The 17540-nt window shown below is 35.2% G+C and overlaps 1 pseudogene; it reads right to left on the bottom strand.

Annotated features, from left to right (window-relative positions):
* The window catches only part of LOC133815595 (acetylserotonin O-methyltransferase-like), a 72050-nt pseudogene extending 54510 nt beyond the window's left edge, over positions 1-17540 (bottom strand).

The following is a 17540-nucleotide window of genomic DNA, read 5'->3' as shown; positions in this document are numbered from 1 at the left end:
ATACACATATACATATCATAACACTTTTAATAACATAAAACATATAGATAACATAAGCACATAACATATTGATTCTAGCCTATTTTCCTTACCAAAGTTACCGAGATTATGGACTGAGTTGGGATTGTTGGAACACTCCTAAAACCATAAGAAAGAGTAAGTATAAAGAAAGGAGATGAAATGAAAGAGATGGAAAGACTAAACCATAGAAAACATACTTACCGACTTATATGCTTAAAAGCTTGGATTCCCTAACCAAAATAAGAATAAGGTTAGGGGACTGAGTAGAAGGTTTTGAGAAAGGAAATAACATAAAATACAGAAAGGAACTATAGTTTTGGGTTTACCTCAAAGATTGCAAGATCAATCTAACCTTCACCGAAATACTATAGAACTCACTTCCCAAGTGTTTGATAAGCTTATGATGTTTAAGCTTATAGTTTTTTCCCCAAACCAAGGGTTTACACTCTCACACTCACTTAACACTAGCAGCCTCTGAACTTAGAGCAAATTGTGAATAATGGCTGGGTACTAGGTCCTATTTATAGAGTTTGGGAATGAAAATATCTTGATTTTACTTGAATAAAAATAATGGCTTTTTAGGTGAAAATCATTTGAATAATCGTTCAGCAGACGCTGAAGACTCGTTCAGAAGATGCTGGACTGTTGAAGGAGTTTGAATGGCTGAAGGGAAAAGAATTCAAATGTATTTGAAAACATGCTGGTGGAGGCGATATATCGCCCCCTATAGGCGATATATCGCCTGGACCTTTGTTCCCGAGGCGACCGTGCATCGATTCGTGTTTTCCGTATCTACGTGCTGCGATATATCGCCCCCCATAGCTGCGATATATCGGCATACGCTGAATATTTAAACACGAATTTACACATTTTTAGCTGAGTTTGAATGGAGTAAACAGCCTTGACTAAGCCCTCAACGTGCTCAAAGCTGCTGACTGACCCTATACATTCAAACTTTTACCCTTATTTAATTTAATCCTCAAAAATACTTAATCCTTAATTACCATTCAAAACATGTGCTTAAAATCCTATTGGTTGATGTCTAAACCTTATAATATAATAATATAATCCTTAATATCAGACACATTAATCAAACCTTAGGTTATACTTAATATTCTTAAACTATAGGTTAAACTTAGAAAATCTATAAGTACTACTATGAGTGTCCAAATAACTCCCGGTCTGAACCAAAAATCCATAGTAACAAAGATAACACTTAAACATACTATAATACTACTAAAAAATTAGCTAAGTAAAGTTCTTGGACTCTACATTTGGGAAGAAGGGCAAGCTGAGCCCTAGATTTGTCGGTCCATTTGAGATCCTGGAGATGATTGGTCAGGTGGCTTATAGGTTGGCCTTACCTCCGGCATTGTCATCCGTGCATAACGTGTTTCATGTTTCAGCTCTTTGGAGGTTTGTATCTGATGTGACTCATGTTTTGAGCTATGAAGATCTAGAGTTTGAGGCAGATCGAGGAACAGCCAGTCCAGATACTTGACAGAAAGGACAAGGTCCTCAGAAATTAGACGATACCGTTGGTGAAGGTATTGTGGAGGAACAACAAGGTCGAGGAAGTGACCTGGGAGGTGGAGTCAGATATGCGAAGTTAGCATGTCGAGCTGTTCAGGTAAATTTTGAGGACGAAATTTTTGTAAGGAGGGGATAGTTGTAATGACCCAAAATCCCTAATGTGGTTTAATGGCTGGATTAGTACACCGGGAGGGCCATAATTGATTTATTCAGCCATTAAATTATTACATGAATGTTTATGTGAATTATATTATAATATGATGTTAAATACATGCATATGGGTCCACATTTCATCACAGGGTATTTTGGTAATTTGCCCCGTTGAGGGCGTAATTGTATATTTGTATGCATGTCGATGATCTATTGCTGAGGCCACATTATAATGTAGAATTTTTCAAGCCATTCGACATGAGACGATCTTTGACTGCAGATTAGCGGTTTAGTCATAACGGAATTAAGTTCGAGGCTCGGGGTGAGTCTCATGGAGAGTCTCGGGGAAGTTTGGTGATTAGAGCGTTGCTGGGAATTAAAGGGTAACGGGATATGAATTTTTGGTATTTGAGAATTTTGGAAATAATAGGAATTGTAGAATGTTAATTATGATTAGCGGGATTAGAGGGGAAATGACATTTGTGCCCTGGGTGGTTATTAAGGGTTTTATTTTAAGCTTAAGGGTATTAATGTCTTTTTACCTAAGTATATATATGACCTTAGCAAGCTGTAGAAGGTCATCAGCTTAATAAAAAATAGAGCAAGTTTTTCCCTTCTCCCATGCATCTTTTTCCTTCATTTTCTCTTTGGATTTTTGAACCCTATTTGAAGAACCAAGCTAGGAAATCAAAGTTTGGAGCTTATAACTTTAGTTCGCCCATTGAAGAAGACTCAAATCCAGCTTGAGGTAAGAATTCATGCATGAAACTTTAGTTATACTCTGTTTTTCTAATGGTTTTTAGTTAAGGAATTTGAAGTGATTAGTTGGGTATCAATGGAAGTTTTTGAGGAAGTTTACTTGGGTTTTGATGAGGTTCGGGTATGGATGAAGTTTTGGGGTTAAATGGCATGTTTGAATGATGTTTGGGCTTGGTTTGGAAGCATGGTTTTCAGGGGAAGTCGTAGAGGAGAAGACTAGAAAGATTTGGTCTTGCAAGTGGCACCCTAGCGCCACTCCTGGCGCCCCAGCACTAGGCAGAGCAGGGAGATGGGTCTCTCTTACTTGGGGCAGTGCCCCAGCGCTAGGTCAGCTTTAGCAAGTCCTATTTTTAGGGCTCGGGATGACTTTGGGTGCTCGGGGATTGGTTTTTTTCGACCTAAAGCCCATGATAATTTCGACCCAGGGCTGTTAATTGGCAATTATTTTATTCATTTTCTAATTAAATAAATGACCTAATTTAGTCTATAAAAGGAATGCTAAGAGAGAGTTGAAAACATAAGTTGACTACATAAGTTGAATCACAAGTTTCTAAGAAGATGAGAAGATCTATTAGGTTTTAGATTCTCTCTACCGCATAAGTCCTTTTCTAAGCCTCATTGTTCTTTTCTCTTATTTTCTATGTATCTATCTCATGTGTTGGGAATCACCCACACTAGTCTAGGTGATTCTAACGATACTTTGGAAGACTATGAAGAAAATTTAAGAAGAATTCATGTAATGCCCCAAAATCCCTAATGCGGTTTAATGGCTGGATTAGTAGACCGAGAGGGCCATAATTGATTTATTGTGCCATTAAATGATTACATGTATGTTTATGTGAATTATATTATAATATGATGTTAAATACATGCATATGGGTCCACATTTCATCACAGGGGTATTTTGGTAATTTGGTCCGTTGAGGGCGTAATTGTATATTTGTATGCATGCCAGTGATTTATTGTTGAGGCCACATTATAATGTGGATTTATTCGAGCCATTCGACATGAGACGATCTTTGAGTGCAGATTAGCGGTTCAGTCATAACGTGATTAAGTTCGAGGCTCGGGGTGAGTCTCGGGGTATTTTGATGATTAGAGAGTTGCTGTGAATTAAAGGGTAACGAGATATTAATTTTTGGTATTTGAGAATTTTGGAGAACGTTAATTATTATTAGCGGGATTAGAGGAGAAATGACATTTGTGCCTTTGGGTGTTATTAAGGGTTTTATTTTAAGCTTAAGGGCATTAATGTCTTTTTACCTAAGTATATATATGACCTTAGTAAGCTGTACAAGGTCATCAACTTAATAAAAAACAGAACAAGATTTTCCCTTTTCCCGTGCATCTTTTTCCTTAATTTTCTCTTTGGATTTTTGAACCCTATTTGAAGAACCAAGCTAGGAAATCAAAGTTTGGAGCTTATAACTTTAGTTCATCCATTGAAGAGGACTCAAATCCAGCTTGAGGTAAGAATTCATGCATGAAACTTTAGTTATACTCTGTTTTTCTAATGGTTTTTAGTTAAGAAATTTGAAGTGATTAGTTGGGAATCAATGGATGTTTTTGAGGAAGTTTACTTGGGTTTTGATGAGGTTGGGGTATGGATGAAGTTTTGGGGTTAAATGACATGCTTGAATGATGTTTGGGGTTGGGTTGGAAGCATGGTTTTTAAGGGAAGTCGCAGAGGAGAAGACAAGAAAAATCTGGTGCTGCAGGTGGCGCCCCAACACCCCTCCTGGCGCCCCAGCGCTAGGCAGAGCAAGGAGATGGGTCTCACTGACATGGGGCAGCGCCCCAAGGCTAGGTCAACTTCAGCAAGTCCTATTTTTAGGGCTCGGTATGGGCTCGAGGATTGGTTCCTTTACCCCGTTTGGGTGGATTTTGCCAAATATAATATTCATAAAATTTTAGGTTTGATTCGGGTCCATTAGAAAATTTGAAAATGTAAAGTTTAAATTTCTCTCTTGTGGGTGGTTCCACTTGTGAATGCCCATTTGCTTTGCATGACTATAGTGGACCTAATCAATTAATAAAACGAAGATTTAAATTCTTGTATGTTGGACCTTGTATGGAAGAATGGAGGCCTTTGTAGTGGGAACGACATATTGGACCCAACCCTCCTCCATACAAATCCAATTGTTAAGGCCCATTTACCTGAGTTGGACTTAATTGTATAGGTTCATTATATTAGTAAAACCTAAATATTGATTAGCAACAAATTAATTCTAAATTAACTGAAGTAGTTTCAATGTGACACTTTAGAATTAATAGAAAATTATAGGATTTTGGTTTTAAGAATTTAATCTTTTCAATTTTTTGGAGAACCATAGTAATTAATTTTCGAAAATAAATAATAAAAATAAAATTTTTAATTTTATAATAGGTTTATTGTAAGAATAATATTCGATCTCAATCGTTAGTTTAACAAGCTCAATATCTTAATGGGGCATTGAGATACTTTGATTCGTCCCCCTACGGAAGGTGCTCATTAGTTATTTTGACAAGGCTAGATTTTGAAAGATAGATAATTATAGGTCAAACTCTACTAGACACACCCCTACGGTGACTACTAGGATTAAATCTATTGATTATCGAAACTGTGGGTCTAGCTCATAAAATAAGAGATTTTATTTTCCTATTTTGATTGAATAGTAGGTTGTTAATAATGGTGTCCATTATTAAATAAGTTTACAACTTTATTTAACTAGTGTTTGTTGACGGTGAAATCTCGTCAACGAAATTAGGTCGGAAAACTCAAAGGTAAATGTGGCGATGTGTAGTATACCAATTTTTTTTTTAGATTATTTAAATTTTGTGATTTATTTTATTTAAATGTTAAGTGTGATGAATTGTTTTATTTAAATGTTGTTTATTTTATTTAGTTGTTGTTTGTTTTATTTGATTTTTATTATTTTATTTAATTGTTAGAATTGTTTGGTATAATCTTTTGAATTTAAATTTGTTAGTTGTTTGTTTGGTTAATTAATTTAATAAGTGAATAATTGTGTAACATGTTTATTTTACTATTAGTGTTACATTTTAAATAAGTGTGACAATTGAGGTAATTATGAGAGTTTTGGTTGAATGCACTAAGGTGCATGGTAGACAGTGATGCACCCTAGTGTTTTAGTGTATGCTAGTATATGGTAATAGGGTGCACATGTGTGGATTTTCTACACATTTTATAATTGTCATTTATTGATATTTTTGGGTAGTTTTATTTTAATAAATAGGAAAATAAATAAATAAAATTAAAAAAAGGCAAGTGTTGGGCGTGTAGTGTAGTGGGAAAGGGATTATTTTTTTAAGGCAATAAAATCATAAATTGGAAGACACTAGCTATTTTGGGATAGGAATGTGATCACCCTTTATTCTTTTATATCTATTATCATAAAAGAAAATAATAAGAAATTAAGAGAAAATTAAATGGGAATAATGGAAATAGGAAACTTACCATTTTATGTTGGTGAGGCTTTATTGAGAGAGTTGAATAAAGGGGAAGGGAAAGGAAGAGGAGGGCATTTTCTTGTGTGGCTGCCGTGACCTAGAGAGAGAGATAGAGAGAGAGAGAGGGAGAAGAAGAAAGAAAGGAAGAAAGAAGAAGAAGGTGAAGAGGAACCAAGTCTAGAGTATGTTTTTCTTGTATTTTTGTTTGTCCAATCTCTTTTTCTTGATTATATGATTTTGACTTTGTTTAATTGTTGTGTGTGATTGGATTTCTTTCTCCTCCTCATGGTGGTTTTCAAAAAACCCTAGGCTTGAACAAGGGGTGGTGAAGTTTGGGTGTTGATCATTTTGTATTCTTGATTTTACAATCAAGAGAGGTATCAAATCTATAACCCTAATGTTATGATGTTCATGGATTGATGGAGTGTTTTCTTATTATTTTATGCATGAGTTTATGATGTTGGGTTTGATTTTATGGTTGTGTAATAAGAATATGTGTAGTGATGATGAGTATTTGAAATACATGAAAAGAATAGGTTATTTGTTTATTGGATGTGTTTCGGCCTAGAGGGATTTTCAAAAGCATGATGGTTATTTTTATTATGTTTTATGTCAATGAAAATTTTAGAAACATGATAGGTTGTGGCAAGATCTTGTATGAAGTTATGATGGTTGTGATTTTTGGAATAATTGCATGGTAATAATGTATTGAGAATATATGTAACACAAGATCAATGGTGGTTGTTGTTCATGACTTGTGAATAAGTTCTAAGGTGAATGATGAATTATTGTATACTCATGATGTGATTAAAATGGATAAAGAGGTTAGAAGCATGCTAGGGTTTGTGTTGAAATATTGTGCATAAATGAGCATGAATTTTGTGAATATAATGAAAGGAATAAATTTTATGATTTAATGTGCTTGCTGATGTTGTTCATGATGTTGTTCATGATGAGATTAATGTTTTGAGTGCTCAAATAAAGTTTGCAAATGTTTTGATGTTTTAAGAAATTTAATGTGAAGTTTAATTATGCTTTGGAATTATATTGTGTGTAAATAATTACCTACAGAATTTTTATTGAATTTTTAGAAAAATATGAGGTTTTTATATTGAATATGGTGATTTTTTTTTAAGATAAAATAGTTGCTGGAATTTTTGTAAGAAAATGTGAAGTGTGTTTCACTAAAATAAATTTGATGAGTTTTTGGAATAAAATTATTATCCTAAGTTATGGTAATATTGAAAAATAGTATTTTAAAATGGTATGAATGCATATTTTGATAAGTTATGATTTTCCTTTATTTTGATTGAGAAAAATATTTAGATTCTATTCATTTGTGATTTTTAAAGAAATTAAATAGTGGCTGAAAGTTTGGTTTAAAATGTTTAAAAAAATGATTATTTAAATTGTCACATATGGATTTATGTTACATAAAACTAAGTCTTAAATAATTTAAATAAAAATATATTTTTCCCACACTTAAAAATATATTTTCTCACATCATTTATGTAACACAATTAACCAATGTTAAAATTTATTTTTCTAAGAAACATATTAAACATAGGTATTTTAATTAATTCCAAGCTTTTTGTTAATTCTTTGTAATTTGAGATTAATAAATGAAATTGTCACATATTTTATTTTTAAGCTAAATCAAATTATTTTATAAAATAGAATAATGTTTTGAGAAATTTAATCAACATAGAAATTTTATGAAAAATTAATAAAGCATGTTATATGTCTATTAATTTTAAAACAATAAAAGTAAGAAATGTAGAATTATCGTTTTTAAAACGTTGCAATTACGTAATGTTCCCACGTATGCATGTTACATGCAAATCCACTTTTACGTCCAAAATTATGTTTATTATTCAACTATGTGGTTTTTATAGAAAGATCATGCATGTAAAATAGGTAAAATGAGCATTATTCTTTCATGGTTTTATGTGTAGTTAAGAATAATTGCATGTTATGTGTAACTGTTATTATGTGTGCATGGCCCATGCACACATGAGTTGTATGGATGAGAAAAATAGTAATTTTATGAACCTAAGAAATGTTGTTTTGATTATGATATAGGCTCGTTGAAAGATTGTGAAAATTTCTTAGCTTGGACCTGAGGTAAGGAAGTTAGATAGATTCTATGATTTTATGCTATGAATGGTAAGACTGTTGTATGAATGAATTGTTATGAATTATGAATGCCATAATGTAATGATATGTTTATGGATGTTAGATACATCCAACGAGTTACTATAGATAAAGACGTAACTCCTAGGGCGGACGCACCGAGGTTATTCAAGGACCAGAGACTCTTGTTTACCTCATAGGGTGACATGGACAACTAGCGAGCCATGCTCATCATGTATGTTGTATGAATATGATTAGGGTGACATGGACAACTAGCGATCCATGCTCATCATGTATGCTGTATGAATATGATTAGGGTGACATGGAAAACTAGCAGTCCATGCTCATCATGTGTGCTGTATGAATGTGATATGATGATATGTTACGTTTACGTTATGCTATGATGATATGTTACGAAAATGTTATAATATGCCATGATGTTTTAGTTGAACGTTAGTGTTTGTATTTGTTGTATCCTTACTTGCTTATTGTTTGTACTTCCTTACTGGGCTTTTAGCTCACCCGCTTACTTTCCTTCCAGGTAGCAAATAAGGTTTCTTTATGGCATGCGTGGTGACGTGAGGAGTTCTATCATCGTGGGGTGTATGGCGTGGGGTAATCCTATGGACGGAAAAACGATCATCTTAGAACGCCATTTAAATTATGTTTTGTTTTAAGAGACTTTCCTAATTATCAGTGGGACTCAGTTATTTAATTTTATTTTTGTTTCTTTGAACTTTGCATAAAAATTTATGTTTTCTTTTAAAACTAATGGCGCCAACTTGCATGGTTTTTAAGTAAGTCCCCATTGAGACTTTGATTATGAGTGGTATTCTTTTATAAAGTATGTTATGCGAATGTTTTATAAGTATTAGTCTAGGGCGTTCTTTACACGATGTTTAGATAAGAACTTAGAATGAACTTATGGAAGGATAAACATAGATGAACAATGGAGTGAAAAATGTATATTGCTTCGTAGCCTCTGCATACAATGAATTTTCCAACCCCTTTTCTGGAGGGGTGATCATCTATTTATATTGGAGCTCTAATGGCTCCTTTGTACATAGTGGTCCCTCAGGACAAAATAGTACATGAGTACACTGTCAGGATAGCAGTACGAATGGTAGTGGTGTTGGAAGAGTGGTGGTCTTCTCTAGTACATGTCAGGGGCCTGCAAAAGTGCTCTTGTCTTGGTACCACATTTACTGCCACTACCAGCCTGGTGTGGACACCGTACCATCCGTATTCTAACTCTTCGTGCTCCATGGTCACCACGTGGACACCCCTAAGGACGAGGCTAGTGTGTGAGAGGAGGCCACCACGAGGACCACGGCGTGACTGTTGCGTGTGGCATCTTGGAGGCTGCGAGACGCTTGTCTCCTGGTGGTGTCGCGAGACGCGCGGGGCGCGCAGGGGCGCTGTGCACGTGGGGCGCTGTGCGCACGCACGGCGCTGTGTGTGCGGGACACTTGGGCTCTTTACTAGTGTCCAAGGTGGAGTGGTCAATTTGAGCAGGGTCATTTTGAGTACTAATTTGAGGGTTCAAATGGACTTCAAACATGGTTGCTTTGGACCTTCCAAGGACCTTAGGCATGAGATGTGGGTTCTTTACCGATGTTGAATTTTGAACATCCACAGTGTTATTTTTTACTCTTGCAACCCGGGACAATGATATCATAGATTAGTTAAAAACCTAAAGAAATAGAGATATGATTGTTTTTGGTATTTTTTTTTCATATCTTACATATTTTGGTATATGTTGTATTATTTCTTGAAATTTGTGTGAATAGGATTTTTATTGAGCAAAAGTGATTGATTTCTATTTTATTGATAATAAGTAGTTTTTAGTATGGTTGTGTCTACTCCCATCCTTTCTCAACTTTCGATGGAGAAACTCACTGGAGAAAACTTCCTTAAATGGAACCAGAACATCAACATTGTATTGATTGGTGACAACTCCAAGTTCCTCATGGCCGAGGAATCCCCGAAAGTTCCACCTGAAGGAGCTACCAAGTCTATGAGGGATAAGTATGAGCATTGGCAGGCGGCTAACAACAAGGCACAGTACTACATGTTGAATAGTGTAGTCGACACTCTCAAGACAAAGATGAAGAATGTTGAGACGGCCTACGAAATCATGGATCAGCTCCAAGACATGATTGGTGCCAAGTCAGCGCAGACTCGTTTTGAGGCCACCAAGAAATATGCCAATGCTCGGATGGCACCTTCTCAACATGTTCGCGATCATCTGATCAAAATGACAAACTACTTTCAGGAAGCTGAACTGCATGGAGCAACCATAGATGAGGAAACTCAAATTGGCTTAGTCCTCAAGTGTCTCTCTTTAGCTTTCCTGCCATTCACCACCAATTATGTGTTGAATAAACTCAACTATGGTCTGACGCAGCTCATGAACGAGCTTTAGACTTTATAGTCTATCATGGGTGGACCAACTAAGGGAGGAGAAAAGAAGACAACTACTACTACTGCTGCTAATCCAACTAAGGCTAAAGCTAACCAAGTTTCGTCTTCGAAAGCTGGAAACAAGAGGAAAGATAAACATAACAACAACCCCAAGCTTGCAAAGGCTGCAAAGACAAGTGCACAACCAAATGCACAGATGCCTAAGGGGAAGAACAAGAAAAACAAGTAAGGTAAAGGTAAGTGTTTTCACTTCAAAGAGAAGAGGCATTGAAAACAAGATTGCCCCAAGTTTCTAGCAGCTAAAAACAAAGGTAATGATTATAGTTCATATATATTAGAAACATGTGTTTTATAGAATGATAAATCCATTTGGATTGTTGATTCTGGATCTACTAACCATGTTACTAACTCTTTGCAACTTCTTGAATCGGGGGAGGAAGTGGACGAAGGCGGCATAAAGCTTGGAGTTAGGAATGGAGCGTTCGTTGCAGTCCAAGCTAGAGGAAAAGCTCGTCTAAAGTTCATAAATAAATTTTTAATTTTAAATGATGTATTTTTTATTATTGATTTTAGTAGAAATTTAATTTCAGTTTCCTTGTTGCAATTAGAACAATTTGCTATTACTTTCACAAGTTTTAATATATATATATATTTCTTTCAATCGATCACAATTGTGTATTGCATGTTTGGAAAACGGGCTTTATATTCTGTGACCTAACGAACCCCTCTCTCTTAACAATGATTTATTCAAAGTAGCTTTACCTAGCTTAACATAGGACCAATAAACGTCAAAAAACTGAAAATGACATCATGACGTATTTATGGCATTTGAGACTAGGCCACATTGGGTATGATAGGATTCAAAGACTTACAAAGGACATGCCTTTGAGGGAACTCACCATTGGTGAATTGCTTGTCTGTGAATCTTGTCTAGAAGGCAAACTAACCAAGCATCCATTCTCTGCAAATGGTGATATGGCCAAAGAACCACTTGGACTTGTTCATTCATATGTTTGTGGACCTTTGAATGTACAAGCCAGGGGTGGTTTTGAGTATTTTGTCACTTTCATTGACGATTACTCTAGATACTCATGTCTTTACCTAATGCATGGGAAATCAGAAACATTTTCAAAGTTTCAAGAATTCTTAGCTATGTCTTAGAACCAATTAGGAAAAATGTTAAAAATCTTGCGATCTGATAGGGGTGGAGAATATTTGGATATGCAATTCCAAGTTGGGATTTTATCACAACTTACTGCCCCGGGTACTCCACAACAAAATGGTGTAGCAGAACTCTAGAACAGAACTTTAGTGGAATTGGTTAGATGCATGCTTAGTTACTCAACTCTACCAACTTCGTTCTGGGGACATGCAATTGAAACCGCGAACGACATTCTCAATGTCGTGCTGTCTAAATAAATCCCCAAAAGACCTTTAGAACGCTGGAATGGTCGTGAACCTAGTTTATGCCATTATAGAGTCTTGAGGTGTCCCGCCCACGTCCTGAGAAAAAAGGAGGGAAACCTAGAACCGCAAACTAAAGTTTGCATGTTTTTTGGCTATCCTAAAGATACTTGGGGCAAAATTTTCTATAGTCATTCAGAAAAGAAAGTGTTTACTTCTATGAATGCCACTTTTCTGGAAAATGACTATGCCCAAAATTTCAAACCACGTAGCAAAGTAGTTTTAGAGGAGATGGTTAAAGAATTAATTCCAACCAATGTTCCATCATCATCAACGCAAATTGATGAAAAAAATTCCCACTCTTCATGTCCAACCGACGCAAGTCGCTTTAAATGAAGAAAGTACCACTGTTCCTGGGCAAACGGTCATGAAGCCTCATCGTAGTGGGAGGGTTTCTAGGAACCTAGTTCGCTATGGTTTGGATGGTGAAGCCAATATGGTTGTTGATGACACTAGTGATGATGGTCCACTGTCTTTCAAATAGGCAATGGCTAGCCTTGAAAAGGAACTATGGCTCTAAGCCATTAAACAAGAAATGGAGTCCATGTACTCAAATTCCATCTGGGATCTTGTGGAAGCACCTAGTGACTTTAGGGCCATTGGGTGCAAGTGGATCTACAAGAAGAAACGAGGTGTTGATGGAAATATCGAGACTAGTGAAGATCGATTAGTAGCAAAGGGTTATACCCAAAGAGAAGGCGTGGACTATGTGGAAACTTTTAGTCCGGTAGCCATGCTCAAGTCTATTTGCATCTTTCTATCCATAGCAGCCGCTCTCGACTATGAGATCTGGAAAATGGACATCAAGACAGCTTTCTTAATGGAAAGCTTGACGAAGTCATTTATATGAATCAGCCAAAAGGTTTTAAAGTAGCTGGACAAGAAGGAAAAGTTTGCAAGTAGAATAGGTCCATCTATAGACTTAAGCAAGCTTCTCGTTCCTAGAATCTTAGGTTTGATGAAATAATCAAACCTATGGCTTTGAACAAAATGTTGATGATTACCAACTGAAGGAAAATCAAATATTGGTATTCCTGGTTCTTTATGTACTCATTGGAAACAATGTTAAGAAATTATCAGATGTGAAGAATTGGCTAAGCACTCAATTCCAAATGAAGGATTTGGGTGAAGCAAGTTATGTTCTACGTATCCAGATCATTAGGGATAGAAAGAACAGACTCTTAGCTCTATCTCAAGCAGCTGACATAGATAAATTGGTTGAATGTTTCTCGATGACAAATTTCAAGAAAGGACGTTTACCGTCCCGCCATGAAATTCATCTTTCAAAGAAGCAGCTAAGGAAATAGTCTGGCTAAAGAAGTTCTATTCGGATCTTGGTGTCATTCTCAAAAAGGATAAACTGCTTGTGTTGTTCTGTGACAATACAGGAGCGATAGCCAACTCGAAAAAACCTCGTAGTCACAAGAGGAGTAAGCATATAGAAAGGAAGTATCACATTATTCGAGAATATGTGGCCAGGGGAGATGTGAAGGTTATGAAGATTGCATCTGAAGACAATCTTTCAGATCTGTTCACAAAGACATTACTATAAGGTACATTTGATAAGCATATCAAGGAAATGGGATTACTAGAATTAAGGCATTGGATTCAATTAGTGCAAGTGGGCGTTTGTTTGGGTTTTATGCCCTAATTAAAACCATATTTCTTTGTAATCTCATTTATTATCAATAAAAGAATAGAAATCATTTTTTGACCTGGTCAATCACTTTGCTCACATGTTTTATTTCAATGATTTTTTTTAATATAAACTTCTATTAAATCCCGAGCATATAGCTAATTGTATTTATAGTGACGTTGTCACAGTGTAATATAAATATTATATTCAAATATAAGTTAATCCTCAGATTAGTCAGTGCACATGATTTACACTGACTTGCCAATCTACGATATAATCTACTTACACATCGCAATTTTATGTTCTTTCCAGAACATTAGCAAAGTAGATAAGATCAGATGTATTTGTTACATCGAACTGGACCGATATTGACAGTAGATAGGATAAGTAAACATATCGTTATTATCTATTTTGGTCAAATGATATAGTTGACCATAGGTCAATTCAATCTCAATTCTAAGTGGTTAGTATTTAACTGATTGTATTATTTGAGTTCTTTGACTTATTCATTACCAACTTACCCTACAGATTAGCCCATACTTACATCTTGGGAACTCGGTAGTATAATTGAGTGGGAGTGTTAATCATATATATGAACATCTATAGCCTCTGATAAAAAAGTGAAACGATGGTTTCCTTTTAGTTTGGTTCAAGGTGCTAAATGATAGAGATCTCATTTCAGTAATTAATATTAGTTTACTGAAATATCATTTACAAGGAACTAAGTGTTTGAAGGATAAAATACAATGACGGGTAAAACAGTATTTTAGTCCCATCTCATTGTAGACCGTCTATAGAGGATTGAGTGAAAATTATGGTTGTAACAATGGATAATTAATAACGCATCTATATTGCTTGTAGAGCTGTCTATGAATTCAATGGTGCAATTCCGAGTCTTTAGTAGAGTGACGAGGAATTAATAAGTTAGTAAATTTATTTGTTAGATTTATGATAACTTATTGGAGCTTGATTTCATAGGCCCATGGTCCCCACTATACCTTGGATAAAATCATCTAGATAGTCTCAATTAATTAATTTAATTATCAATTACAATTATCAAAGTTGACCAGGTCAATTTTGGATAGTTTCATAGAGTTATACAATCTAGAGAAGAAAAGAGATATTAAGGCAGATTTATTAATTAAGATAAATTTGTATCTAAATTAATAAATAAGTTTTGATCAAGTTTCGAATTATAAATAATTAATTTGATAAACAATTTGAATAATTATTTAATTAATTAAATCAATAAAAACCAATACAGACCTTGATTTTAAGTCCAATAAGCTTATAATCAAATGAGAAATTTCACGGGCCTAAAGCCCATGATAATTTTGACCTAGGGCTGTTAAATGACTATTATTTATTGATTTTTTAATTAAATAAATGGCCTAATTGAGTATATAAAAGGAATGCTAAGAGAGAGTTGAAAACATAAGTTGATTGCATAAGTTGAATCACAAGTTTCTGAGAAGATCAGAAGATCTATTAGGTTTTAGATTCTCTCTACCGCATAAGTCCTTTTCTAAGCCTCATTGTTCTTTCTCTTCTTCACTCTATATCTATCTCATGTGTTGAGAATTGCCCACCCTAGTCTAGGTGATTCTAAAGATACTTTGAAAGACTGTGAAGAAAATTGAAGAACGGTTCAGTTTCTTGTAATACTCAGCAACAAAGGATACAAGGGTTAGAGAAACTGAAGAAATGACTCATTCATTCCGCTGCATATAATGTAAGTATTCTTATTATTATTTCTCTTTGAATTCAATTTTAGAAACATGTTCCTTGTTGTCTCATATTAACTTGTTTAATATTAGATCTACATGAAAATAAATAAAGATCTTATATAAGTTTTCCTAACAGATGAAGTATCTTCTAATATAACCACTATATTTGCCACAACAAAGGAGATTAGAAAACAATAAGCCTCATTTATAAAATTTTCTTCTTCTCATTTCTATTACTATATGAAAGGAATTAGATCTTCTAGGAAAACCAAAGAAGAACATTACCTTATCTCACCATCTTTTAAAATTTGGATTCTCACAAGATTTCTATGGTTTATCCTTCCATTGAAAAGAAAAATAAGCTTTTGATTGTTTGAGAATATATTATATTCAATGGGAATAGAGAAACCAAAATACAAGTTTATGCAAAAAGTTACAAAAAACAAGATGATAGATATACAAGTTTTCTGACTCTATTGCTCAAAATACAAGTAAATAGAAAGATGTAGAAGAGGAAGAACACAAACTCAAAACAATAATAATACATGTAAATAAGAACAATATGAACAAAAGAATGAAGAAAACATAAATAAGAACACAAACTCTCACACAACCAAAGTGTACAGTAGTGGGGATCACCAACATGAACAAGGTTCAAAATCTTTGTCCAAAAGCTTATTTCCCCCTATTCTCTAAGCAATAAGGGATCTCTCAAGGAAATAGCTCTCTGGAATTATCAAACCTCTATAGTGTATTTTCTAGCCAAGTGCTATGTGGATAGAAAACCGTATGTCTTACAAGTGAGCATTAGGCTCCTATTAATAGAGTTTGAGATATCCTTTGAATTTCAAATTGCACCAATCCCCATTGTTGTTACCAATGTTTAATTGGATGTTTATGGAATTAAAATGGAGATTTGGGAGTTACTTGTGGTGTTAGAATCGTTCAAATTTGAAAAAACTGAAAAGTGGCATTGGTCGTCAGCTTCACAAGCCGCGCCCAGGAGTATCAGTGGTCGCGGCCACTGGCCTCTCTACCCCAAGCCACGGTCAGGGATAAATAGTGGCCCCAACCACAGGCCATTTTCAATGCATAAAATTTGAGTTTTTTTCCAAAACGTCCCAAACCCTTTCCCACATGATTTTTTATCTTCCATACACCTAATGTGAGTTAAAACATGTCTCCAATAGGGATATTTCATAATTTCTTTATGAAATCCAAATCAAATGTGTAACATACAATCTACACATTATGGTATAATATTTGGAAGTTACTAATTTGTAACTCCAAAATATGTCACATTTGGGCACACACATGTGTCCAATTTTGTGACTCTCAATAATACGTTACATGGTGTGACAAATCATATTTTGTCAAATTATTTAATATTATATTATTTAAAATAATATAACATGTGTCTGTATACAATGCGAAACATTTACAGTTTTAATAGTTATACTATGAGAAGGGCAACATCAGCTTTAGGAACAGACTTAAACATGTCACCACCAACATTTTCAACACCATCAGACTGTAGTGCAACAGGTACAACATGAGGAAGATCAAAGTTGATGCCTCTAATCCAAGGAAAAGCCTTGACCAACATCTGCAAAGCAGTTCCGTTACCACCACCAACGTCAACGATGGTGCTGATCCCATCAAAAATGTATGAACAACCTTTCCAATATTACTGCCATTGTGACCTTGGCATTGCATGCCATTGCTTCATTAAAGAGCTGGTTGTGGCCAGGATTAGCTTCACCGTACGCGTAGCCGCACAAATCCTTACCTTTTGCCTCCTCAAATGGCGTCAAAGAATTATGAGTTTTTATAGCCTTGACACTAGCGCTTAAACCATGCCATGGTGCCATCATAGGAGGGCTGCTCTCCATCAACATGAAGGTCACCATGCTTTTCTCGCCAGACCTCAGGAGAAGTCGAGAAAGGACTGTTTGTGCATGTAAACAAGGTTGAGAGTCTTGAACATTGTCGTTTCTAAACTCTTTGAATATCTTGCGATTTACTAAAAACCTCATGATGCGATGAAGGGCTAGAGGAGCACAGCCTAAGGCTGATGATAACTCCAACAGAGATATGGGGTGTCCATGGCTTTCGATGGAGTCAGCTATTCCAAGCTCAATGGCACGTTTCACTACAGCCATTTCTACGAACCCGAATATATACTTATAGTTATCTACTCTTGCTTGCTCTTGTTCATTTTCATTTGATCTGCATGTGAGCAT

Source organism: Humulus lupulus, chromosome 1, assembly GCF_963169125.1.
Source record: "Humulus lupulus chromosome 1, drHumLupu1.1, whole genome shotgun sequence".
Classification (NCBI taxonomy): Eukaryota; Viridiplantae; Streptophyta; class Magnoliopsida; order Rosales; family Cannabaceae; genus Humulus; species Humulus lupulus.
This window is presented reverse-complemented; position numbering and strand designations above follow the sequence as displayed.